The sequence below is a fragment of the Cupressus sempervirens genome, chromosome 5 (assembly GCF_028749045.1).
Source record: "Cupressus sempervirens isolate cs-2001-9-10 chromosome 5, ASM2874904v1, whole genome shotgun sequence".
Taxonomy (NCBI): domain Eukaryota; kingdom Viridiplantae; phylum Streptophyta; class Pinopsida; order Cupressales; family Cupressaceae; genus Cupressus; species Cupressus sempervirens.
This window is the reverse complement of record NC_143122.1, coordinates 494,534,921-494,562,383: the sequence shown is the minus strand read 5'-3', so window position 1 is coordinate 494,562,383 and position 27,463 is coordinate 494,534,921. Positions and strand designations below refer to the sequence as shown.

Here is a 27,463-nt window from a genome sequence, read left to right as displayed (position 1 = left end):
TTAAATCAAAAGCTCACATGTCCTGAAATTGAAAGCACATTTCCTAATTAGTTAAATTGAAAGCATACATGTGTCCTAAAATTGACAAGTTAAGTGAAATAGAAAGTTCAATATAATTAATTTTACAGACTCCTAATTTCATCCCCTTAAGATAAGTGGTGTTCGAATTTCTTTCCCTCAAGGTGCACATGTCATGTAATTAGTGTACACACATACATATAAGTTCATAATTTCTATAATTAGTTACTTTATGACAATTTGAATTCAAGACATTGAGTTAAAAATGAAAGAGTAAAAGTTCAATTTAGAAAATTAGTTATTCCACCAAATTTCAAATTGATCAAATGATTGTTCAACCAAATTTCAAATTTTTCTTGAATTGGATTTCAAATTAGGAGTTGTTTCTATCTCATATCAAGTGGATCAGCTCGTTCTTGGATAACATTTAATATTTTCTCATGATCATCAATATGGAGCCTCCACTTACGTATTTTAGGTCCTTTGACTAGATGAAGAGTTAGACTAGTGGCAATAACATGGTTACTATATTGATATACCTTATTGTTAGGTTGATAATCGGTGAAATGAATCCCATTTTTAAGTACTTTTCTTTGCTTCAAATATGGGGTACAACAACAAAACTTGCACATGTACACATTTAAAAAATACATCAATCTTGAATTTAAGTCAAAGAATTTGAATTCATAAAAAACATAGATACTTGACATACATGTACATAATTCAACTATATACTAACCTATGGGAAAAATAATTTCATCACTTATTTCAGTCTTTGTTAGCTTCTCTCTTTCCATGGTGCAACATAATAAATAATAGCTAACACCTTCTACATTTTTCGATTCTGCCATGACTACAAAAACATTTCCTACACAAACTTATATATGTCAAAATTCTGGATACATGTCATGTACATAAGTACATATATATAATAAAAATTAACCAAAATTATGAAAAATTTATACATGTACATGATCCAGGTATATATATAGTTCATACATACCAACTCTGATCAATCCTAAAATATGGTTATAATCACTAGAAATCAATGGAATATCATCATAGTTTTCGTCCTCAAACTCATTCATATTAATAACATCTAGTGGCACCAAAGTCCATTCACCTACATATCCACGTTCTTGATTAATGCAACCATCATAGTCTTCATCAATACAATCAAGACAAAAACATGAGTATTCTCCTATGTACAATGACCACACATTACTATTTGTACTCATAATTGAATGCAAAGATCATGTCTTCTCTACCCTCTTGCATGCATGCATTGATCTTCTATCAACGCCTGAATGTAGACAAGGTCCATAATTTAGTTAGAGATCATCTAAGGTAACATATTAAATATAAATTTAAGATTCAATTAAGAATATGAACAAATTAATTTATATATACCTGATACCTCCCAAAACACTCTAAATGGTATGACTCAATCCGCTTGTGATGATGTGTTATCTATATTTGTTGGCACCGAAAAATGTGTTTTGCACCACTCAACCACATCATGAGCATTATTAATGTGATATCCTTTATAGTCCAATTGATACTTTCTTAAAGTACATTTGATACAAGCTCTTGTACCATCATGCTCACCCTTTCCATGTCCACTCTCAAAAAAACTCCAAATGTATGGTATATTAAGGTATCGATGATATCTACATAATGCATAAAATGGTCTAGCTGATTTAAATTGTGTTGCACATCCATCTGACCATACAAAATGTTTTTCTATTTTAATGTTTTTATTTTTCAAATATTTTGAGCTTGTTGCCTCTTCATAGTCACCAACTCATTTCCCATCTTTTGTACTACTACACTATTATCCTTCATCTTCTTTTCTTGATCCTACATCCTCCTATCCAAATTTTGCATCAATGCTTGCATCATGGCCTTAATCCTATCAACTCCATTAGAGGATGTGGAGGGTATTGGGACCACAACAAGAGGCTGACTTACAAAAGAAATATGAATCAGGGCTATAGTAGGCTGATGATTGGGTATTGTTGAGATGTCATTTTGCATAGTGCTTAATGGAAGGAATCATTTTGAACTCCTCTCTTGAAAACCTAATCTAGGATCTGTACACTCGAAAGTGTCCCACTCTAAACCCTTCTATCCAAATGATTCCATGAGTTTGGAATGCTTGGATGCCAGCTTAGAGCTCCCTATCCATGGAGTGCAAGAGAGTATATTTCAAGAATAAGAAGGCTCTCAGATGAGCCTTAGAGATACTCTTCTTGCTAGTAAACCATGCAATGGGAGGTTCCAAAGACAAGATGCAAGAATGCAAATGTCTCAAGGAGTTCCTCAAGAATGCAATGCAAATGAAGATTAAGCTAGAATGAGAATGCAAAATGCAGCTATGCTAGAATATGAATGAGAGTGTTACAATACCATTATTAAGCTATGTGAGATTAAGCTACATGTAAAAATGAAAGCTAAGCTAAGATGCTATGGTATGAGAGAATGTAGACAAGAAATAGAAGTTCTCCACAAAGCTCCAAAGAAACCTGTTAGAAAACCTGCAGCATAACAATGTTCAAAAGATCGATGGATTGAGGGGGAAAGCTCTCTCCCTTTTAAAGATGTATGGACGGTAGAGATCAAGATGAAGATGGTGGATGATCAACGGTGGAATTTGAAAAGAGGAGTGATCCATGTGCACACACAAATCAACCAATAGAATATAAGTTGACTTGTCATATAAGACAAAAGTCACAAAGCCTTTTCTTTTAATTGCAAAATAGAAAAAAGACTTTATGTGTGCACTTTAAGTGGGTTAGAAGAATGGGGTCTTTTATTTAATTAAAAGGGGACATGTTCTTTTAATCAAATAATGAACTTAGGATAGCATAGTCAAACTATAGGTTATAATCAAATAAATTGATTATTAGCAATTTGGTCTAGGTAAATGATTAAATTAATTTAGCCAAAATGCTGAGAAGGGGGCTAATAGTCTAGATGACCATTTTTAGGTGATTACATTTGCCCCTCTTTGACTAATGTGTGATCGATCTGGGAACACATTATGTCAAAGAAAATAGAAAGCCAAGTAGGTAGTGGTAGATATAGATGTCTGATTTCGAAGAGTGAAATGCAGAAATAGATAGCAAGTCCTAAATGCACAGCCTGATAGCAGTAGTACTGAACACTAGGAAGATGATGTTAGGATCTTAAAAGAATTCTAACACCTAGCAAAATGAATATATTGAGAGCAAGTGATAAGATCAAACAAATGCTCCTAAGAAATAGATAGCTGTAACAATCAGCAATAGAGTATTTTTGCCCCCTCGGGATCGAAATTGAAATGAGGTAAGGGGATGCAAAAAATTGGCTAGAAATGAGAAAATTAGAATATAGCAATGTCCAAGATGACAGATAGATGATTAGAACCCAAGAATGACTATATTAAAAAATTGATAAAATGCCCCAGTTTGACTAGAGTTGACCTTGAAGGACATAGCATAAAAATTAGGTCAAAACGAGTAGAAAGGTGATTTTAGACATGAAATAGTGAATTTAAGTAGATATGAAGTATGGAAATGATGAAGACATGAAGAAATGAAGATGCCCCAGTGATGATTCAGAGATTAGACCTCAAAAGGTCAGCTAACTGCTCAGAAGAAAGTAGAATTTCAAAAGACAATTTTGACCATCAAGGTGAACTCGAATTTGGATTTCGATCCCGAAAATGAATCTAGGACGTTGAAATTATTTAAGAGGTCAAAAATTTTATATAATGTGATGATAAGATAGAAAAGAGATGAAGCGAAAGATTAAGAAGGTGAAAAGACATGAACAAGAAGAAAGTAAAGAAATATATGAAAGGAGTTAGCTGATATGTCCACAAAAAGATGAAGAGAGAGCTCTCCCCATATGCAAGAATGCAAGACTAAGCTATAAAATGAACCTAAAATGCAAGCTAATATGCAAAGTGGTTTACCAGCAAGAAGTGCATAACATTTAGACTCTTAATTTCATCATTGAGCATTTATTAGGGACATCATGAGATCATACAACCATCACTAGTATAACTATGAGGATATGAATATGATCAATATGAGATAGGTATGTGGAAATCCAATCTAAGCATCAGAGACATGTAAGTCAAGATAACTACACGATTAGATTCCCTAAGTTTAATTTAGCAAGATTACACCTGTATCAAGGCATAAGCGCCGGGATAAACCCTGAGTGCGGTCTTGCAAAAACAATCAAGGATGATACATTTATAAGTCAAAGTGTTGAATAGGACAAGCATGAATGCTTACAACACTATAGACAAACAAAAGTATACCCACAAGCAGAAATCAAGAAAATATGTCCCATGCCCCCAGTCTTCTAGTCAATGACATCCTTGAAAGACTATTAGGGAGGGAACACCTGGCAAAGAAATCATCATAGACAGCACACAAAGTAGATAAAGATCAGCATAGCTCATTCGTTTAAGTGTTAAAGTGTGTGTGTGTAAGTCACTTGGCCATTTCTTCCAGACTTGATTCTGATAGTGAGATATCGCGACATCGGAGACCATAGGTAAACTATCTGTAAAGTGTTAAAAAACACTTGATGTCAAAGTGGGGGAAGTGTTGAGAAACACTATTTTGTGAGTTGTCAAAGAAACCCTAATCCACAAGAATACCTCAATAGGCTAAGTAGCTATGCCCCCAAGATGAGGACAAGAAACAATTCCAAGCCAGGAAATGTGTAGCGAAGTGGATGATTGAGATTGATAGACATAGGTGCAAGGGTTTCAAGTAGCACCTGTTTCCAGGATTTCACCACTTTGACAGTTTTTTTTTTTCAGAACCTTTTTCAATTTTTTTGTATTTTTCAATTTTTGATTTTTTTGGTGATACATCAAAGTGAGGTTTTCACTAAGATGATCATTTTTTTAGGACATTTTCTAATTTTTAGGATTTTTTCAGCATCATATATGATTTTTTTTGGAATTTTTAGAATAATTTAGAGATCACTAGTTCTCAAGCAAGATCACATTATTTTCTCCCAATGTCTAGCAAGTTGTAGGACATGATGGAGCAGAAAGTTGGTGGATAGACAAAGATAGATAAGAAAGGAGTATGAAGCAAGTGAAAGTGATCCTCGAGGGCTGACTCCTCAAGAGTACCCAAGCTAGGGAAAGAGGTGAAATAGTCATATGAAGCATGTTTTGGATAAGCAATGGAAGAAATGAGCAAGATAGCATGTAGGATAAGCAGTGGAAGCCAATGAGGAAGATAGAATGAAAGCGTGTAGTCCAAAAGAGTAGCCATGTCAAGAGACCTATAAGAACCATGTTTCATTTATTATGATCAAGACCAAAGGGTCAACTAGATAGTATAGCAATGAGATAGAGCAATAAGAATAAAGCTCAAGATAGAGGCTATAAGTGAATGGGAGAGCACAATAGAAAATCTGGTGGATAAGATAGCCAATATGCAAAGATAGCTCAACATTGTCAAGATCAAAGAGAGAAGAGGGGATAGATGGATGATGAAAGAATTACACATGATGCCTGTTTGCCGGGTTTTCATCATGGTACTTATCTAAGGTGCCACAAGAAGTAGTTTTCACCATAGGATAAATTTATTTCTCTTTACTTTTGCTACCAAGGTGCCACAAGATGTGGTTTTCACTAAGGCACATTTTCATTTTTTCTTTTTCTTTTTTCTTTTTCTTTTTTTTTGAATTTTTTTTTGGATTTTTAGAAAGAGCTCAAGCTGTTTGTGTATAGTGCTCCTATAGAAAAGATAAGTCATGATAAGCTGAGACCATAGACTTGTATGCTCAAAGATGTTGATAGGGTGATGAAAGGGAAATAGTAGTAGGAAGAATATATGGAGGATAAGAGTTCATGTATAGAAAGTTAGGTGTAAGCTTTAGAGGATTTCATGTGGGTAGCTAAAATATTGGACAAGATCAACATTGACACACACCTTGAAGGGTATTGGAACAATGGAGGAATCATGGATGAAGTAGCTTGAGGTTTAGATGCATGAGGTGGTAGAAGAGATTTGGAAAAAGTTGGAGTGGAAGGCTTTGGAATATTTTTAGGAAGATTTTTGGAAGAAGATGGAATGGAAGCCTTTGGAAGTTTGAATGTCAACTTTGAAGTATTTTCAATATTCAAGTCTTTTAAAAGAGACTTGGGAATCCATATAGCTTTAGATTTTCCTTGTTCTTTGGGTGCTTGAGATTGCATTTCTTCAATGATGGATTTAGGAACCCACATTTTTTTTGGTTTAGCTCTTTGAGTAGTGGACCTTTGCGGTCTTTTTTGTGCATTCTCCTTCTTAGCATTCACATGTCGATTAGATGGGACATAGTGATCTTTCTTTTTCAATGGATTCTTATGTTTATTCTCACTTCCAAAGGACTTGGGATTTGTGGATGAATACGACTGATATGACTGGTTTAGATGTATAGATGGGTGAAAAGTCATCAAGGATGAGTGTCTTTGTTGATCTTGAGGTATGATGGGAGAGCTAGGGAATGAGGTAGGAGTGAATGTAGGAGATGGAGGAACATAAGGCCCCAAAATGGATGGAAGGTTTGAATGCTTTAGCTTAGATGGATAAGGACCAAGGATAGATTTAGAAGATGCAAAAGGATAGTGGGAAGGGATATCAACATCTTTAGAATGAGCAACATGGTCAAAGCCATCAATAGACTCATAAGTACCTTTGATAGGAACAACATTTTTAATAGAAGCACTTGAAGCTTGAGCACAACTTTGAAGTGGATATGGAGAAGTAGAACATGAGGGGATGCTTTGATCTTGACAAGTAGCTTTGGATAGCATATGAAGAGAACTTTTCTCATAATTTTCAGTAAGCTCGAGGGAGATGATGGAAGTGGTATCTTCATCATACTTAGGAGGTGGACAAGATATAGAATATGGAGGGGAAAAATCTTGAAAGAGATGAAAGGGTGCTTGATCTTGATCTTTCTTGACATTTATAGCTTTTTCTTTTTGAGAGTCTTCTTGACATGGAGCCACTTCTAAGGACAAGGGAGAATAAAGAGTGAATGGAGTAGTGCTTGGATTAGACATAGTAGTGCATGAAGGTTGAGGATGTTTAGGATTAGTAGCATGGAAAAGGTTTGCAGCCAAGTGAAGGCTAGCTTGAGTTTCTTTTAGAGGTAGCCCTTGAGGATACACACAGTCAATGTGGAAAGCATTAGGTTCTTTATTTGATGGAGGCATGTTGAAAAGCTTTGAAATGTTAGGAGATGCATGAATGTTCGAAGAAGTGGAAGATGTAATGGAGCCACTACTAGACATAGGTTCATCAACATAATCTTGCTCAAGAGAAGTATCCTCAACACATGAGACACTAGAGGTTCCAATAATTCCATTATCAATAAGATCTTGGATTTTATGTTTTAGCTCAATGCAATCTGAAGTACTATGCTCATTATGTTGATGATAAGCACAATAGATATCCAAGAATGGGTTTCCATATGAGCTAGACTTCAGTAACATGATGATCTTATTGCCAAGAAGTTTTTGCAAAGTGTCATCATAAGAATCTTCCAAGGGAGCAAAAGTTCTATCAAAATTATGTCTAGAGTCCTTTTGTTGTTTCTCATGTGAATGGTATGCATCCATGTCTTCATCATTATCTTGGTCAAAGATAGGTCCATCATGAAATTTTGGAATAGGCTCAAAGTAGGTATCACTTGCTTGTCCTCTAAAGAGGTCTTTAGATCTAGAAGATGAAGACATTTGATGTCTTGAAGTAGAGTATGTAGACCTAGAAGAAGAGGATGACCTCAAAGAAGGTGACTCACATGCATGTAAAGACCTTAAGGAAGATTCATGTAGTGATGCAATCTTCTCCTCTAACCTTTTCTCAAGTTTAAACTTCATTTCTGTCATGCGTTTAGAGAGATGAAGGTAAGAAAGATCATTTGTCTCTTCTAGTTCTTTGTATTGTGCATATAGATCTTGAAACTCTTTACTGACATGGAGAATATCATGATCATCTAGATTTTGTTGAACTTTGGTAGCACAAGGTTTAGATCCCATAGTTTTAGATGCAAAGTCAAGCATAAAAGAGCTTAGAAGATAACTTGATGTTGAAACTATAGGAGGTAGAGTGTTTACTTGCCAAGATAGTAGAGAGAGATTAAAGTGACTTGTCAAACAATATGTCCAAGAAACTTACGACATGAATGACTCAAGTCAATAGCTAGGCAAGATGCCCAAATAGCCAAATAGATAGAGCAAGCGGGGTGACAAGTGAACAACTCTCCAACCCAAGAGTGTAGTCAGAAATCAAGGTAACCATTTTAGCAAAAGGATAACTAGCAAGAAAACATAGACCATGAAGATAGGAAGACCATGAGCACTAAGAACAAAGAGCCACTTTAAGCATGTTCAAGAACTAGAGACATAGAAAGTAAAATTCAAATGATGAGACTCCTCTTAGCAAGCAACACAAGAAAAATGTTAAGACTTGATGCTTTGACTTGGTTGACAAAGTTTGACAATAGCTGATAGCATAGCAAGTTTGATGTTCAAAAGCAATTTCTTTCCAAGCAAGATAGTGACACATGGAGTAGTCTTCAAACAATCAAGCAAGGGACAAAGCAACCTTGCATGATACAAGCATATGTGAGGTCTTAAAAGAAAGCCGTAGAATTATTGTCATGTGTATGTTCAAAAGATTTTCATAGGTATAGCACATTCGAGAACACATCAAGCAATATCTACCTAGAAGTCATGGTTCATTACTCAACAACTTAGCCCACGCTTGATGCTCCTTCGCCTCACACCAAGTGGTTGCCCACAAGAGATATTGGCTTTGTCATGGAAATGCTATAAGCATAACCAAGGGAACACATATGGTGAGTGTAAATCTTGGGGTGATCCGGGTAGTCCACTAGGATCAATCCTTGCACCAAGAAGTTGAGTGGCTAAAAAGGGTAGTTACTAACTTAGGGTGTTTAGATAGGGCTTCCGTTCATAGTGTTCCTCTTGCTCCCAATTACGGGACACCTCACCTTGCGATGAGTAACCGATCTCGCGATCACAAGAGTACCTTAAGCATTCTTGCCTAGTGATCTCCTTATGGTCGAAATCCCATAAGCGATCACACTAGACGAAGATAAACACTACGTCTACCAAGGTTTTGTGTCCTTGATAGCCTTGAGTTTATAGTGGGTTGGAAGAGCCAGGTAATCGGCTTGTTCCCACTTGGGTCGTTCCTCTCAGGTTGTCCGAGAGCAGGCCCTCTAAAGGATTCTAAACTACACAAAGAGTGGATCAACTTTTGGAAGTCAAGATTTCTGATTCACCACGAGGGTGAAGAGCATAATCTCCTATTCCAATAATTTTCTCCCAAACATGCCAAAAATGTTCAGTTGCCTCTTAATCTTGAAATCAAATGGTAAGTCAAGATTTCTGATTCACCACAAGGGTGAAGAGCATACTCTCCTATCACCAAAAGATCCCAATTGTAAGTTTTAATGTGCCTAAAAATAAACAACTAGTATATGCCGCACATGTAAAAGTAAAGAACAAGAAAAATTGGATTTTTATGCATTGGGCAGCCCTACAAACAATGTTAGTAGCCCTTGCACATTTGAAGCTTTGACATGCGTTCTTTTTATGCAATGTTTCAATTTTATTTTTTTCATAAGGATGGCAACCTGAAATCACAACTTGTTAGCAACAAAAGTTAGTATGAAATAACATAAAAATCTGCAATAAAAAGTTGTGAGTTGCTTCAAAAATCTAATTTATCTTCCAACCAAGTACATGCAAAGAAAGTGCAAGTTAATCACAAATGCTTTCATTTTTACTCTTTGGTTTTGACCTAGTCAACAAGATTGGACTTTTTTGCTATGATTTCGTATCCAAAAATGAAAATAAAAAGAAGAGACCCCTATTAAAAATCAGAGAGCTTTCCAAAAATGCAAGAAATTTTAAAAAATCTCTTCATTTGCTCCCTAGAGATTGATTTTGTTAAAACAGGCCAAATTTATCAAATCGAGTTTTTGATCCTTAATACGATCTCAAAATTCAAAACACAAAGAAAGAACCCCCATTAGAATTCAAAAAGCTTTCTGAAAATGTAAGTTTTTCTAAAAAATGCGCTGATTTGCGATCAAAAATGGCTTTTTATAAAAAATAAAGAAAAAATCATAACTTCCGAAAATCATGTCAAAATGCTTTGAAAATCGGACTAAGACATTTTGAGCATATACCCAACCTGAAAAAAAAATTTCAGAACCAAACTCTAAGCGGTTTAAAAGATATGATCAAATCTTTAAACCAACTAAGTTTTTGGCCTTCAAACCAATTTACTTATGGGTTGGCCTTAAAACCAAAGTGATAATTCTACAAAAGCATTTGATTAGATCCAATATGCTACTATAAAAAACCAGAGATAAAAAATGAAAGCAAATGGAGCTAGAACTTGATTCAAGCCCCACGGTGGGCGCCAAAAATGTACACTCGAAAGTGTCCCACTCTAAACCCTTCTATCCAAATGATTCCATGAGTTTGGAATGCTTGGATGCCAGCTTAGAGCTCCCTATCCATGGAGTGCAAGAGAGTATATTTCAAGAATAAGAAGGCTCTCAGATGAGCCTTAGAGATACTCTTCTTGCTAGTAAACCATGCAATGGGAGGTTCCAAAGACAAGATGCAAGAATGCAAATGTCTCAAGGAGTTCCTCAAGAATGCAATGCAAATGAAGATTAAGCTAGAATGAGAATGCAAAATGCAGCTATGCTAGAATATGAATGAGAGTGTTACAATACCATTATTAAGCTATGTGAGATTAAGCTACATGTAAAAATGAAAGCTAAGCTAAGATGCTATGGTATGAGAGAATGTAGACAAGAAATAGAAGTTCTCCACAAAGCTCCAAAGAAACCTGTTAGAAAACCTGCAGCATAACAATGTTCAAAAGATCGATGGATTGAGGGGGAAAGCTCTCTCCCTTTTAAAGATGTATGGACGGTAGAGATCAAGATGAAGATGGTGGATGATCAACGGTGGAATTTGAAAAGAGGAGTGATCCATGTGCACACACAAATCAACCAATAGAATATAAGTTGACTTGTCATATAAGACAAAAGTCACAAAGCCTTTTCTTTTAATTGCAAAATAGAAAAAAGACTTTATGTGTGCACTTTAAGTGGGTTAGAAGAATGGGGTCTTTTATTTAATTAAAAGGGGACATGTTCTTTTAATCAAATAATGAACTTAGGATAGCATAGTCAAACTATAGGTTATAATCAAATAAATTGATTATTAGCAATTTGGTCTAGGTAAATGATTAAATTAATTTAGCCAAAATGCTGAGAAGGGGGCTAATAGTCTAGATGACCATTTTTAGGTGATTACAGGATCAACTCCAAGGTTTCAAGTGATTTTGTGACCTACTAGAATCCACTCAATTGAAGATAAATGTATTTTTTTACAAGGTGGCCTTTGTTGGTTCGAAAAATTTGGATAAGATATAGAATCTTATTGCTATTTCAAAAGAATAAAACACACAAAAAGAAATATATATTTATATTTTTCTATTTTTAATGAATACAATCTAACAATGCAACTATATGAATTCCTAAATTAACCAAGTGTTTGTAAAAGAAAATAACAAAGATAGGGTAACAAGAAGTTTAAGTAAATAACATGGAAGTAAAATCCTAATAGACATAAGCCATAGAAACAACACATCTGTGAGTTAAGCCTTTGAAAAGATCAGTGGGTAACCAATGAAAATAGGAGCCAAGCTTTGTTAATTCCATTGATGCAATCATCGATGGGAATTCAGTAACCATAAGATGTTTCACTTTTCATCAAATTGCAAGCCCATGAAACGTGCAATCATGCAAGAGAAAAAGCTATGTATGAACAATACGGCGATCTCTTCTAGAACTAAGTACGTCAATAGAATTTGTACACCTATAGCACAACCCTAGAATTAAAAGATCACACAACCAGAATAATGCAATATAACTATTGACTCAATTACACTTCATGAACACACATTCACAAAATATAACACACTTAGGCAAGAATCACTACACTCTAAATGCAAGCACCAATAGCATATAGTATTGCATCAAAATAATGGTGGCCTAGAATACATATTACATTCCTAAATTTATAGGAAATCATCTCCTCAATTTGTGTTGAGAGTGAGAGATCTCTTTATGCAAATATATGCTTCTAAACTAATAAAACAAATCTATTTATGTACAAACTGACTCTCTAATAGGTGCCAAGTAGGACTCCATCCTTATTTATATCATTTAATGGATGCATGAGCCTTTACATGTCTTTAAAAAAAAAATCATGAGAAAATAAGAAGAAGAAAGCCATTAGATGATGTAGGAGTCTTTGGGGGTGCCAAAAATAGAAGCTCAACCTTCTTTGGATGTTTGTAGGAGTTAAAGTACCATTAGAATACATTTTCAATGCATGGAAAACTCTAAATTTGGAACTAGCAGTTAACTCTTGGTGAACCTCTAAATTCTTCAAAAAATTCCAGCGTACCTTTGAAGTAGTGAACCTAGTGCACCTAGCACACTTGCGCACCTTAGAAGCTCAATTCGCTAAAAAATCAAAGTTCTCAATTTTGAAAATGTTTTTTGGGTTTTTCTCCAATGAGGTCTAGAATCACTTTTTGTCTACTTAATTTTCCCCTTTTGATGATTTATACCCTCTTTATAGCCAAACATTTCCATAAGAAGTGCACCTCGAAAGCTCAGAAGCTTGGAAGCTCAATTCACCAAAAAATTGAAGTTCTCTGTTTTGAAAATGGTTTCTAGGTTTTTCTTAGATGAGGTCTGGGATCACTTTTTATGTACTTAATTTTCCCCTTTTTGATGATTTATACCATCTTTATAGCTGAACACTTTCATAAGAAGCACACCTCGGAAGCTCAAAAAAAATTTTGAACTTGTAAAAAAATGTAGAATTTTTAAATTGCAAGTTGTTTTCTTCTATTTTGAATGTTAAGGGGCCCTTCTTCTAGTGCCACTTATGTTGCTTCATCTACTTGAAATTCCAAGGCACCTGTGTTGAATTTTGTCATTAATTTTTTCATAAGATGATGAAACTATTCTAGCTCATGTGTCTAACCTCTGTATCTTTGATTTTTTCTTCTCTCCAACTGCCTAATCCTTCTAATTCAAAGACCAAGTGATCCAGATTATCCAGAATGATCAAATGTTTGAAACTTTTCCATATATTTTTAACAAGATTTTCTAGGTCTTTTTAACTAGCTTTTTTAGAGGTCTCTAGCTCAAAATTTCAAGTTGAAACTTTCATCAGTCCCTAAAATTGGGTAGGTGCTAAAATTAGATTTTTTTGTTCTTCTTTCCACTAGTGTAAATAGTTTTGAATTCTAACCTCTAGGTCAAAAGTTATGACCCTGAAAAATTAAGGACACATTTTTATCTACACAGAGAAGCAAACATTAATTAGCTCATGTTAAAAGACCCAAATGAGGACTCCTTAGGACTCAAACTAAAAAAATTGGGTCAACACTAGTGAGAATAGATAATTTTCCCCCAATAAGCTAGTTTTTTTGCACTAAAAATCACCCTTTAACACTCAAATTCTTCAGATCTAACCTCTAGGTTTTTGAGTTAGAGGAATAGGGCTTGACATAGATTTTAGGTGGAGTTACCAAAATAACCTAGGCCCTAGACTAGAGGTCTAGGAAACAAAACAAAATTACTAAGAGGTCCAAGAAATGGGGTGTGCATTGTGAAACCTCAATAGGTATGTCAAGGATGAAAGGCATTGGGGGCCTTGGAGCTAACTTCCCTCCCTATGTCAAAATATTTTCCACTCTTTTGGAAACCTCATAAGCATTTGGTAGAGTGTCCCCTTCCATATATTGTAGAGTAGCAGGTAATATCAATGTTGAAGGCTTTGAGGTAATACAAGAATGCATTACCAATAGAAGGCTTCACTACAGTAGATATTCTATCCTATGTCTTATGAAATATATAATCAAAACTAGTTTCATGGGGTGCCCTCTTGATTGTTGTTAGATGTTCTAAAAGTGATAGATGATCACATTTGTCTTCAAAATGCTTGCATAGGGCTTCCCCTAACCCATCCCAATCAGCAATAGAGTTATGAGGCAAACCTCTATACCATTCTAGCACTTTCTCTTTCAAGGATGAAGCTAGAAGTCTAATTGCTACATCATCCTTAGTGATTCTATGAATATTGCAAATGTTAGACACCTCTTGAATATGCTCAACAAGGGAGATGGAATTTTTTCCAATAAACTTAGGTATACTTTTAAGAGTTGATACTAGTATGTTGTGCCTTTAGGCTAATAGAAAGGGACTTCCACCATTAAAGGTGGTGAAAGCATGAGATCTAGCCATGTAAACATGTGATCTATTAATATGAGTAGAAGGTATTCTAGATTGAGACCCAACAACAAGAGGAGTGGAAATGGATATTGTAGGGATATGTGTTACTGTTGCACTCCTAACTGGTGATAGAGATACCATGTCCTTTCTTCTTAGGTTAGAAAAAGAAAGCTCTTGGTATTGGAAATTACCTCTAGAAGGTGCCCTTGTGTGTGTCTTGGGTATGAGTTACAACAAATTTAGTCTAAAACTAGATTGTGTTTGAAGCTTGGAGTTGACAAGTACCTTTGAAGAATGAGCCTCTTGAAGGATTTATACTGAAGGAAATACTAACTCCATAGCATGAAAATGGAATCTTTCTTTGAAGCCAGTGAACTTTAAATGTTTTAATATATGGTCCCACTGGGCGTGCCAAAAACTTGTTGTTAAAAAATCTTGCACCCTTGTTCGACATTTTTACCTAAGAAAAACCTTGTGAAACATGGAAACAACCTCCAATATGTGGGGCTTGAACTATGAGGTTGAGTCTCAGAAGAAAACTGACTTCCTCTACTATCAGGATGCACTTAAATTATTCTTGAAAAGAAAAAGGAGAAGGAATACATGAAATTAACTACCTAATCTATTCTAAGGAGGTGGTGCATCAAAATAAGGTGTTCAAACCAATCTCTACCAATACATGCATAGTATAATTATCATGACAATCCAAAGACATATGGGTTCTGACTTGCTTTAATCTATTAGCTACATATAGATCAAACAACCAAATGAGTGACATAAGGAAAAATTCTTCACTTCTTATCATTCATAGGACAAAAGAGATACATAAATGTAGATTATAGATATCCATAGTATATCGAAGAGATGTAGACAAAGCTTGTACAATATATCAGTGGCTAAAAGAGATAAGACAACATGTCATATAATTTAGAGGTAAAGAGGGAATTTATAGTAGCATGCCAAGGAAATACCAAAGAAATAGAAAAGATCCAACCCTAAGAAAGAGTACAACATCTACCTTTATATTGTAAGCGTAACTCAAATAGCTTCCACCCTAAGATAAAATTTAACCACTACATTCAACTTTATAGAGAATAATTACTGTAAAACTAGAAAAGATCTTATCACAATGCAAATCTAGATGTGAGAAGATCACTTATCTACCAAAAAATCTCTGAGAGGGCAATACTGATGACCATCAACCTTCTGGCTGAGTAGATGGATCAATCGATGACAATGGAGTGTTCTTTTGCATTTATCAAGCCTGGTGAACAATGAAAGTAGTTGCAGGAGATCAAAAACATTGGATCTATCATCAAAAAGCTACTTCCCCTATCATCAACTTGCTAAATCAAATGGAAAGCATAGGTCAACCTATTCAACTATCGCTCTATACCTTTCCTACTACTTGATTAGTTGGGAGTTCCTCTTTGTCCAACTTGGTGGGTGAAATTCTTTATATGTTTTGGTCAACACTGAACTCATGATCCTATGAGCATCAACAATGATCAAAACCATTTATATCACCTTCATTCATAATCCTAACTTCTATGATCCTACGATAGCCAATAACTCATAGCATCAAGCCCATCCTTCATTCTTTTTACGATCCTTCAACAACAACAAGATCTTATGATCTCACAATAGAAAGGTGACCCTTAACACCCCTGGCATAAGGTTGTGGTACTATTATTCTTTCCTTGCAATGTTATGACATGGTTGATTTGACCTTTATGATCTTACAATCATAGTCCATCATGATATCAATAGCCATGGCAATAACCCTTGTGATCCTATGATCACAGTTTGACTATATTTTTTCATGACCTTGGGAGGCATCATTATTTGTGCTTACAAATTTATAGTTCTAATATCATATGACCAACTTCCCATTCATAGCATTGATAATATAGGAAGTTAAACCTGCAATTCTATGATCATTGACCCTCATGGCATCAAAACACATCCTCATAGCTCCTATGATCTTAGGATCGCTTAGTTTCATAACATTGGGCAAGACCCTTCTTTGGCTTATGATCTCTTGACTATCTATGATGTCCCAAAAACCCAACCACTTGACCAATAGGAGCCTCACAACATCTTATCACTGCTTGATTTTCCTGACAATCCTCTGATACATGAGCTATCGTAAAATTGGGACCATACCATCTTGTCATGGCTCTAGGATTTAAATTATAATATAAAATTGAATTTTTTGATTGCTGGGTGGGTTTAAATATTTTTAAATCATCCTTCATGGGAAGGCACTTTTGGCGAACAATAATCACTAGGCAATTCGATCTCTACTATTCTCTCTCACTCGGTCTTCACTACACTCAGTCAATATTTCATTTTCTCATTCATATTTTTTGGTCATAACTATCACTTAATTGATATCATTTTCTCAATTATCTCTTAAGTTCCTTAATCTTTTGCTTCATTGATCTAGTGAAACTATTACTCGATCATGCTTAGTATTTTACTCACCTTCTTGTCTTATATTATACACATCAACTCAATTGTCTTCTCCACTTCATATTATGATCAAATAACACATTATCTTTCTAGATACTAATTGATCAAGTGTTTTTTATAATTCCATCATACTTACTCCTCTTTACTCAACAACTTGACAAGCTTACCTTGCTATCTCTTCTTTTCAAATCTTCTTCATCAATCAACTGATATGGCACTCTATATTGTTAGAAAAAATCTTACCAGTAAGGTTTGACATCAATGAAAACAAAATAATTATTCCAATTGTAGTTTCTAACAATCTCCCTCTTTGGCATTGATGAGAACACCTTGAGTTACATGCAAATGCAAAAGAATTTCTCATGATTTTTCACTTGCAACTATTGATCTCTAAGCCTATGTTGTCTGTTAGTGCCCAAACACTTAGTTATTTACTAAGCAAGGATGAACAGTCATTATTGTGACCAATTCATTTAGTAAAGCCTAAGCATAACAAAGGACTTGTTTATTTTGTATCAAGCAAGTAAGTGATTGCCAAGCGCCCCACTTTAGACTTAGCATATATTGTTGTTTAGTGTGGAGCCTGATCAGTCCCCAAGTGGGAGATTGTTAGATTGTGGTGACTGATCAGGAAAGTACTGTACATACTTCATAAAAAAAATTTTGGAAGTAGCCGACATGGTAGCCAACATATTATGGCCGACATGTTATAACCCTAAAGCGGTTTAACACTTGTATAAAAAGGGCTTAGGGTTGGGTATTTTTTAGATGTGGTGATACGAAATTGGTTCTTGCGGCGGTATTGAGCTGTAAGGGATTACGGATTGTAATCAAGTTGCTGGATTGTAATAAGATCGGACTTGCTGTTTGGTGGACGTAGCCCAGGGATTGGGTGAACCACATTAAATCTTGGTGCCTTGTGTTTATTTCTGTGTGTTCTATTATTTTTTGTTATTGGTTATATTTGCATATAGTTTTTATTTCTGTCCGTGGTTTATCCTAACAAGTGGTATCAGAGCCTAGTTATTTTTTCAGTTATCCTCTGCAGGAAAGTCTCACGGTTTAGTGAGAGTCTCACGGTTGAGTGGGAGCAATGGCAGATGATGGTAAGCTGAGGGTTGATAGGTTTAATGGGCAGAACTTCCAGTTATGGAAGATGCAAATGGAAGACTATTTATATTAGAAGGATTTATGGAAGCCGTTGGAAGGAAAAGCCAAGAATCAGGGAACTATGTCAGAGGCTGAATGGGATCTTTTGGATAGAAAGGCACTCGGAAGCATTCGGTTATGCTTGGCACCATCGGTGGCATTTAATATTACAAAAGCAAAGACGACAGAAGATTTGATGAAAACCCTAGCGACACTGTATGAAAAGCCCTCCGCTTCAAATAAGGTATTTCTCATGAAGCGTTTATTTAATATGAAAATGGCAGAAGGTGGATCTGTTGCAGATCATTTAAATGAGTTTAATACTATTACTAGTCAATTATCTTCTATGGGTATCAATTTTGATGAAGAAATTAGGGCTCTCTTGATTTTGTGTTCTTTGCCTGAAATCTGGAATGGCTTGGTAATGGTGGTGAGTAATTCTGTTCCTGGATCAAGTACCCTAAAATATGATGATGTGATCGGTGTTATTTTAAGTGAGGAAACTCGTAGAAAATCCTCAGGTGGATCTACATCAAGAAGTGCTTTAAATGCACAAAGCAGGGGAAAAATGACTGAAAGAGGAAGTAACTCTGGAAATTGTGGGAAATCAAGAGGAAAGTCAAAGGGGAGGAGGTCTCAATCGAGAGGACCAAATGATTGCTGGTACTGTGGGAAACCAGGGCACAAAAAGAAAGATTGTTGGACTCGAAAGAAAAATGAAGGAGATAAATCAGATGGAGACAAAGAGGCAAATGTGGTAAGTAATAAATCCAAAGAGGATGCTTTGCTTCTGTCTTTAGAGAGTGTTGATGATTCATGGGTTTTAGATTCTGGTGCTTCTTTTCATGCTACACCTCACAGAGGTTATTTCATTGATTATGTCCAAGGGGATTTTGGGCTTGTTTATTTGGGGGATAATGAACCTTGTCAGATTGTTGGAAAGGGAAAAATTAAGATTAAGTTGCAGAATGGGAATCATTGGCTACTACATGAGGTAAGACATGTTCCAAAGCTGAGTAGGAATTTAATTTCAGCAGGGCAACTCGGTGATGAGGGTTGTGTAATTACTTTTAATGATAAAAATTGGAAGGTTTCAAAAGGTTCCCTTGTAGTAGCAAAAGGTGTGAAAGTAGGCACCTTATATCTTTGTACAGGTCATATTAATCCTTCTACTTTGATTGTTTCAGAGAAAAATGAATATTCAGGAACAATTACTGCAGTTGAGCAGGGAGAACAAATAGCTGCTGTAGATTCTGATACAGCGTTGTGGCACAATAGACTTGGGCACATGAGTGAGAAAGGTATGAAAGTACTTCATTCAAGGAAAGTTTTACCAGGTCTAAAATGTGTGAATATGGATTTCTGTGAAAGTTGTGTGTATGGAAAACAAAAGAGAGTGAGTTTTGTAAAGACAGGGAAGGAAAACAAAAAGGAGAAATTAGAGCTTGTGCATACAGATGTATGGGGACCGGCTCAGGTATCTTCCCTTGGTGGCTCCCATTATTATGTTACATTTATTGATGATGCAACTAGAAAAGTATGGGTTTATTTCCTTAGACAGAAATCTGATGTATTTCAAACTTTTAAGAAATTAAAATGTCTCAGATCTGATAATGGTGGTGAGTATTGCAGTCATGAATTTGAAGATTATTTCTCCACTAATGGTATTCATAGAAAAAAAATTGTTCCAAGGACTCCACAGGAAAATGGAGTGGCTGAATGCATGAACAGGACTATAATGGAGCGCGCAAGGAGCATGAGGTTGCATGTTGGGTTGCCCTTACACATGTGGGTAGAGGTTGTCAATACTGCAGTATATTTGATTAATAGAGGTACCTCTACTCCTTTGGGCTGTGGTATTCCAGAGGAAGCATGGACTGGTAAGAAGGTGAGTTATTCTTTTCTCAAGACCTTCGGTTGTGAAGCTTTTGCTCATTAGACTCTGAAAATAGAACCAAGCTAGAAGCTAAATCAAAGAAATGTGTCTTTGTTGGATATGGCATTAATGAATTTGGCTATAGGCTTTGGGATTTTGAAAATCATAAAATTATAAGAAGTCGGGATGTCATATTCAATGAAAAAGTGTTGTACAAAGATCTGTTTCAGCAACATGAGAAGAAAGAAGATGATTATGTAGTGCTGGATGATACTCCAAAAGCTGATGTTCCAGCCATTCCTCATGATGTGCAACAATTGCAACAACAAATACCACACACACCAGTGAATGTTAGACGGTCAACAAGGCCAATTAGACCTCCACAAAGGTTTTCTCCCTCTTTGTATTCTATTTTACTTACTGATGCTGGTGAACCTGAAAGTTATGATGAAGCTGTGCAGGTGGATACTAAGATTCAGTGGGAGTCTGCAATGAAAGATGAAATGGACTCTTTGCTGAAAAATAAGACATGGGATTTGTGCAAGTTGCCTACAGGTAAAAAGGCTTTACAGAATAAATGGGTTTACAGGTTGAAAGAAGAGGAAGGAGGTAAGAAAAGATTTAAGGCCAGGTTAGTTGTAAAAGGATTTGCACAGAAAAAGGGAATTGATTTTGATGAGATATTTTCTCCTGTTGTTAAAATGACTTCTATTCGTACTGTTTTAAGTCTTGTGGCTACTGAAGATTTGCATTTAGAGCAGATGGATGTTACAACAGCCTTTCTTCATGGTGATTTGGATGAAGAAATATATATGGCTCAGCCACAGGGTTTTGAGGTCAAAGGTAAGGAGAACTTAGTGTGCAAATTGAAGAAAAGTTTATATGGCCTGAAGCAAGCACCTCGGCAATGGTATTTGAAATTTGATAGTTTTATGCATGAGCATGGATATAACAGGTGTCATTCAGATTACTGTGTTTATTTTAAGAGGTTGGATGATGATAGCTACATTATTTTATGTCTATATGTTGATGATATGCTTATAGCTGGGTCTAACATGCATCATATTAAGGGGCTAAAATGCCAGTTAGCACATGCATTTGCTATGAAGGATTTGGGGGCAGCAAAACAAATCCTTGGTATGAATATTTGCAGAGATAGGAAGAATAGAACATTGACGCTATCTCAAGCTGATTATGTTGAGAAGGTGTTGCAACGTTTCTCTATGGAGAATGCTAAAGCTGTCAGCACACCTTTACCTGGTCATTTGAAATTGACTAACGAGATGTGTCCCAAGACACAGGAAGAGGAGGATAAGATGTCCAAGGTACCCTATGCTTCAGCTGTAAGAAGTTTGATGTATGCTATGGTATGCACTAGGCCAGATATTGCACATGCAGTGGGAGTCGTTAGCAGGTATATGAGTCATCCAGGTTTCGAGCATTGGAATGTTGTCAAGTGGATTCTCAGATATTTGAGAGGAACATCCAATAAGTGTTTACACTTTGGGGGCTCTACTACTGATTTACAGGGCTATGTTGACTCAGATTTGGCTGGGGATATTGATACCAGGCGGAGTACTATAGGTTATGTCTTTACTGTTGGTGGGGCAGCCGTGAGCTGGGTTTCTAGGCTACAGAAGATTAATGCTCTCTCCACTACAGAGGCAGAGTATGTTGCTGCTACAGAGGCAGCCAAAGAGATGATATGGCTTTAGTTCTTCTTGGAAGAATTGGGACATCCTCAGAAGGATAATTATTTCTTCACAGATAGTCAGAGTGCCATTCATCTTGCTAAGAATTCAGCTCTGCATTCTAAGACCAAACACATACAGTTGCGGTACCATTTCATTCGGTCAGTTTTGGAGGATGGACAGTTAAAGCTGGAGAAGATACATACCAATGAAAATCCAGTAGATATGTTGACAAAGGTTGTCACAAGGGAGAAGCCGAACTCCTCTTCAGCTTCAGTTGGTCTTTTAGACTAAATGTGAATAAAAGAACAGTAGTGTCCAGGGTGGTTTGATCCAGTGGGAGCCCCATGCGGCAGTTGTATTGCTACAGGATCAGTCTCCAAGTGGGAGATTGTTGTTTAGCGTGGATCCTGATCAGTCCCCAAGTGGGAGATTGTTAGATTGTGGTGACTGATCAGGAAAGTACTATACATACTTCATAAAGCGATTTAACCCTAAAGCGATTTAACACTTGTATAAAAAGGGCTTAGGGTTGGGTATTTTTTAGATGTGGTGATACGAAATTGGTTCTTGCGGCGGTATTGAGCTATAAGGGATTACGGATTGTAATCAGGTTGTAATTACTGGATTGTAATAAGATCGGACTTGCTGTTTGGTGGACGTAGCCCAGGGATTGGGTGAACCACGTTAAATCTTGGTGCCTTGTGTTTATTTCTGTGTGTTCTATTATTTTTTGTTATTGGTTATATTTGCATATAGTTTTTATTTCTGTCCGTGGTTTATCCTAACATATATGCAAGCCAAGTTATTTTAGTCGAGATTGAATAAATTAGGAAGATAATATTTGCTTAGTAATAGAGAACATATGTATATAAAACCCTAGTGCTAGTATGAATAACAATGATGATCGAGTGTTAGGATATTTAGATACCGAGTAATTCAATTTTGTCACATAAGTATGTAATTGTACAAACAATTTTGTGAACCATTCTAGCCAACTTCCATATGGGATTTAATATTTGTAGAAATGGATTGTGTGTCATCACAAAAGGTAATGATCCCAAGGAATATAAATCAACCAATCAGAAAATTAGTAATAAATGACAAAAGATGATGAATTTTAAACTGTCGATTAAGATCTAGAACTTTCACAAAACATCTATTTAAGGAGGACTCTAACCCTAGAATCAATATGTGTGTGTGTGAGTAATAGAGTAGAATGTGCATGTGTGAACAAACAAACAAGTGTAAGAAGAAAATAAGGATAGAACAAAGCAAGAAAGGTTAACTCTAGAATTAGTTCAAACAAGGGCAATCGAAGCAGTAAAGGACTAAAAGGAGATATCAGATTCAGAGATCAGATCAAACAATAGACAAAGGACATCCAAAATCAACTTGTAGAGAAAACTGAGGATCAGGTATTGAATCAATTTTGAATCAGGGAAAATCGCATAACCGAGTGACCCTAATAGGTTTAAGTAAACCTCCTAGCAGAGTCCTTACTTAATTGTAAGTAGGACTTAACAATCTTAAATATTTTAACAAGGTAGACCCTTCACAAAGTAGATCACATATTATGATCAAATATTGTAACCATAATAGGTTAACTTTATTGTTGCAATGGTGAAGATTTATGGGTTTCTTCCCCACCCCATTTTTACCTTCACATCAAAGTGTTTTTGGGTTACCGAATCATTTATATTATATGTTGAATCTTTCATGATGTGATGTGTTTCATTTACTATTCAACATCGTGGTTTTAATGTTCGATCTAAGATATGAGATGAATTAGGTGTGAATTCAATAATTTGGTTTTATGAGTTAAAGTTTAAGATCTTGATTCACGTCCCTCTCAATTTCATATTTCCCAATAATCCTCCCAACACTACTAGACTTTTGGAAAATAAATAACTGCATGACTAAACCTTTCTTTTAGTCACAAAACTAAAACTTTTAGTCACGTGAATAAAACTAATCAAGTTTTAGTAATGTTTTTCAATTTACATGTATAAGTTTCTAAATAAATGACTAGTTAAGTCATCAAATAAAACCACAAGGTTAAACAAGTATAAGTGACTAAATAAATGATTAAATGAGTGATTTAATAAATGACTAAACAACTGGTCACTAATAATGAGTAACCCAAACACATGATTGAATAAGTGATCAATGATCAAATTATCATACTAATACATTCTTTTATTTATTTATATTAATTGGTCAGTAATGGAGTTTGTTTCCTATCAATACATCATTATCAACTAACTTCCTCATTTTTTTATCTCAACTAATATTAAACTAGAAGTGAACTCAAAATCTCCCCAACCTACTCTCAAAATCCTCAAAATATATCTATGAACTCCTTAAATCTATTTATAGACTCAAATTTTATTTATAAATTAAAAAAATTATCTAAGCTCTTTAGTTATAATACAACATTTCATCTTACTACAAAAAATGTTCCATTTCTATAACTAAATAATTTGTACCAATATTAATTTAAAATGTCTAGAGAAACATGAGTATATTTGATACACAGGGCTTGATAAGTATCTTCCCTATAAGAATTTTTAGTAGGATATGGAACTCATAAAAATATAATGGAAGGATATTTTATTAGATTGTTAAAACTCTCTCTCTCTCTCTCTCTCTCTCTCTCTCTCTCTCTCTCTCTCTCTCACACACACAAACACACACACACACACACACACACACACACACACACACACACACTTTTAGTAATGAATCTTAAGTATCTTCTTTCTATGATTTTTCTTTCTAGGATCATAGAATATGTATAATTTATCTAAAACATCTTCATTCTCCTTGATTTCCAAAATGAGATCTTTATAATAATGTATAGACAAAAACTCAATAGCTCTCCTAAGGTTTGTGTCTATAAATATAAAATCTAGGCAATTCACTACATTTTTCATGATTTATACTACAAAAGAAATGCAATAAAATACCAAAACACTTTAAAACACTAAATAAGCTATAATTTTCAAGCATTTCATTGATTTATATTTAGAAATGAACACATACAACATGATATATATTGAAAAAGAAATATGTAAAAGAGTATGAGAACTTATCAAATACTAGTTAAGCTATAAACTTTAGTGACTAAAGTTGTTGATTGGGTGTCTCTTTCTTTATCTGAAATTTCACACTTCTTTCAAATACACATCTCACAACTTTGAATTGTCATTTTCTAGTTTGACCTAGTATGGACAGCTTGTATAAAGAGAAGTCACAAGATCAAATCTTACATGAGTGTGTGTATGCTTCATTTGTTATGAATAAATATTTTATGATTTAAATGATAAGTTATTTTATACTTTATGAAAATAACATTCAAAAGGAGAGAGTTACTATGTAAATATATTTTAAATACTATCATATATTTTTATTGTTATCAATAAAATTTATAATATTCAAAAGATAAATTATTTTTAAACTTTTTGAAAATAACATTAAGAAAATAGAGAGTCAACTAGTGTTGGTTTTAGAGAAACTTTTTAGTTTTTTAACATAGGGGAATTGATTGGAGTTCAAGATAAGGAGAAGAAAAAGTGTAAAAAACTAAAGCAAAAATTAAAATTTGATGAGTCTTTCTAATCATTGGAAATTTTTTTAATGTATATATTGCAAAGCCCTCAAAATTGGCACTTTTCTGATAGATTTTATAGACTGACAAAGCCTAGATTTCTCTAGATATATTTCATATGATAAGTTTTCTACCATTTTCATGGATTGGAGATTCCAATAGATTCATCTAGAAGAAGAAATTTAGGAATGTTATGGCTTTAAAATTTGGATGAGGAAAAAATTAAGGCCTGCAAAAACATTTGTTAAATTTGATTTGGATATGACCAAGGTTTTCTTTTACCATCCAAAATTTGGATCTTTTGTTAATTCCAACATAATAACACATTCCTTTTTCTAGATGTCTATTTTTTATTTATTTAATAAATTAAAAATTTCAACTATTTTTACAACCCAACTTTGCTCATTCTCATAGAAGATGCTTGAAGTTTTACTTTGAATTTTATATAAGTGGTTTCTGTTTATGAATTTAGATAACAGAAAAAAGAATTTTAAGATTTTCTACTCAAGTTTCATCACTTTGTATGGTATTTTATGTATTCTCTACTTGGCTTCCATTTGGACTACTGTCCAAAAAAAAAACAAAAACAAGAAATTGCCTTTTAAATTAGTCATTAGATATAAGCCCATTAGCCAATTTATATGCCCATCCCATGCATGGTACAAAATTATGATGCCTTGTACTTCATGTCACCTATCACCAAATGTATAACTTTTTAATTTTCCAACAAATTACAATGAAAAGCATTCTCCTCACATGTTCACTTTCATACTAATATTTTTTATATTTTTTTCCCTACATTTTTTCAAAGAACTTTAGGAGGTGAATATTAAATGTTAACATATTTTTGACAACTTAAAGACATATCTTTTTTATATTAAATCATTTATTTAGTAGTAATTTTTAATCTTTTAATTAAATTTATTTTAAAAAATTAAAATTAATATATATTTATTAAATTTAAATTTAAATTTTATTTATGTATATCCTTTTAATATATTTATTTTAAAAATATCAAAATAAACATATCTTTAATATTGAATTATTTTTATAGATTTTATAATGTTAATTAAATTGTTAAATAAAATTATAATCTTAATGTTAATTTATGACGATAGGGTCTTTCATTTTTTAGATAAAAAATAAAAAATAATGGTGTTCTTATTTTTTCCCTCATTTTCAATGTTTAGGGCACAATGTGAGCTTGGGGTCGAGCACAATCCATGCCTCCTATGTGCTGGTGGAGGACAAAGAAAAATATATGGAATGAAAAGATGAAGATCTCTACTCAGAGAACACAATCCTCACTTAGAAGCTCATGCTTCATGGATGCGAACCCCTTCCTTTTCATTTTTATTTTCCCTAGGTTTTCCCAAATTACCAGGAGGCATTTCTATCTCTTGAAAGCATGTGGAGAACTCCCCCAAATTCTTCCATCATCTGGATTGCCTACACCTGCAAGGACTCTGCTTACCTGATCCCAACATCAAGGATTGAAAAGATTGTTTCAATCTATAGTAGAGGAAGAAAACTTGATGGTTGGACCCTGACAAATCACTTGATTTCTCCATTATTGAAATTATTTCTCTGATTAAGAATACTATCAAAATTGGGCTCGATATTGGGTGCAACACCAATAAATTTGCAGTCCAAATGCATCAAAAGATTGTCTAAATTGTCATAAATTCCATGAATTTCTATGGCCCTTTCAATTATTTTATCTATTCTATAATTGGTGTGTTGTTTTACATCACCATTAATCATCGATCACACTTCTTTAGTAACACCTTGGACATTGTTCATTTCATGCATGTTCTAAGCAACTAGATTCCTACCAAGTTGTTGGAAATTATGATGTGTGACATTTAAAGGGTTTTGATGCCAAGGGGATTATTTGGCTAGTTCATTTCTTCTATCTTGATCATCACCTAGAGATTTATGTTTCCATGATTGAACATTTGGCATTCAATAAGCTCAAGTGGGTTGTTTGGAAAAAGATGGATAGATGGGATGATAAGGACAAAATTATATTTATGTTGTCATGGAGAAATTGATTGTGGGGCATTGATTATTATTTTCAAGGCATCTACACAGAGATTTTAGTTTGTGGGGCACTTAAGAAAATGAATTACTGTCTATGTCAAACATCTATTAGCCGAGTTCTGCAACAACTTGACTTACAAGTGAAAAAGATTACCATGTAATTTTGCATAATCCAAGAATAAGTTTGATGTTAAATAGAACAACATTATTATTATTATATAACAT

At 34.6% G+C, this 27,463-nt stretch overlaps 1 pseudogene; it reads left to right on the top strand.

Annotated features, from left to right (window-relative positions):
• Positions 1 to 27,263, top strand: part of LOC149556887 (putative methyltransferase At1g29790) — a 28,671-nt pseudogene extending 1,408 nt beyond the window's left edge.
• Positions 27,264 to 27,463: the final 200 nt, after the last annotated feature.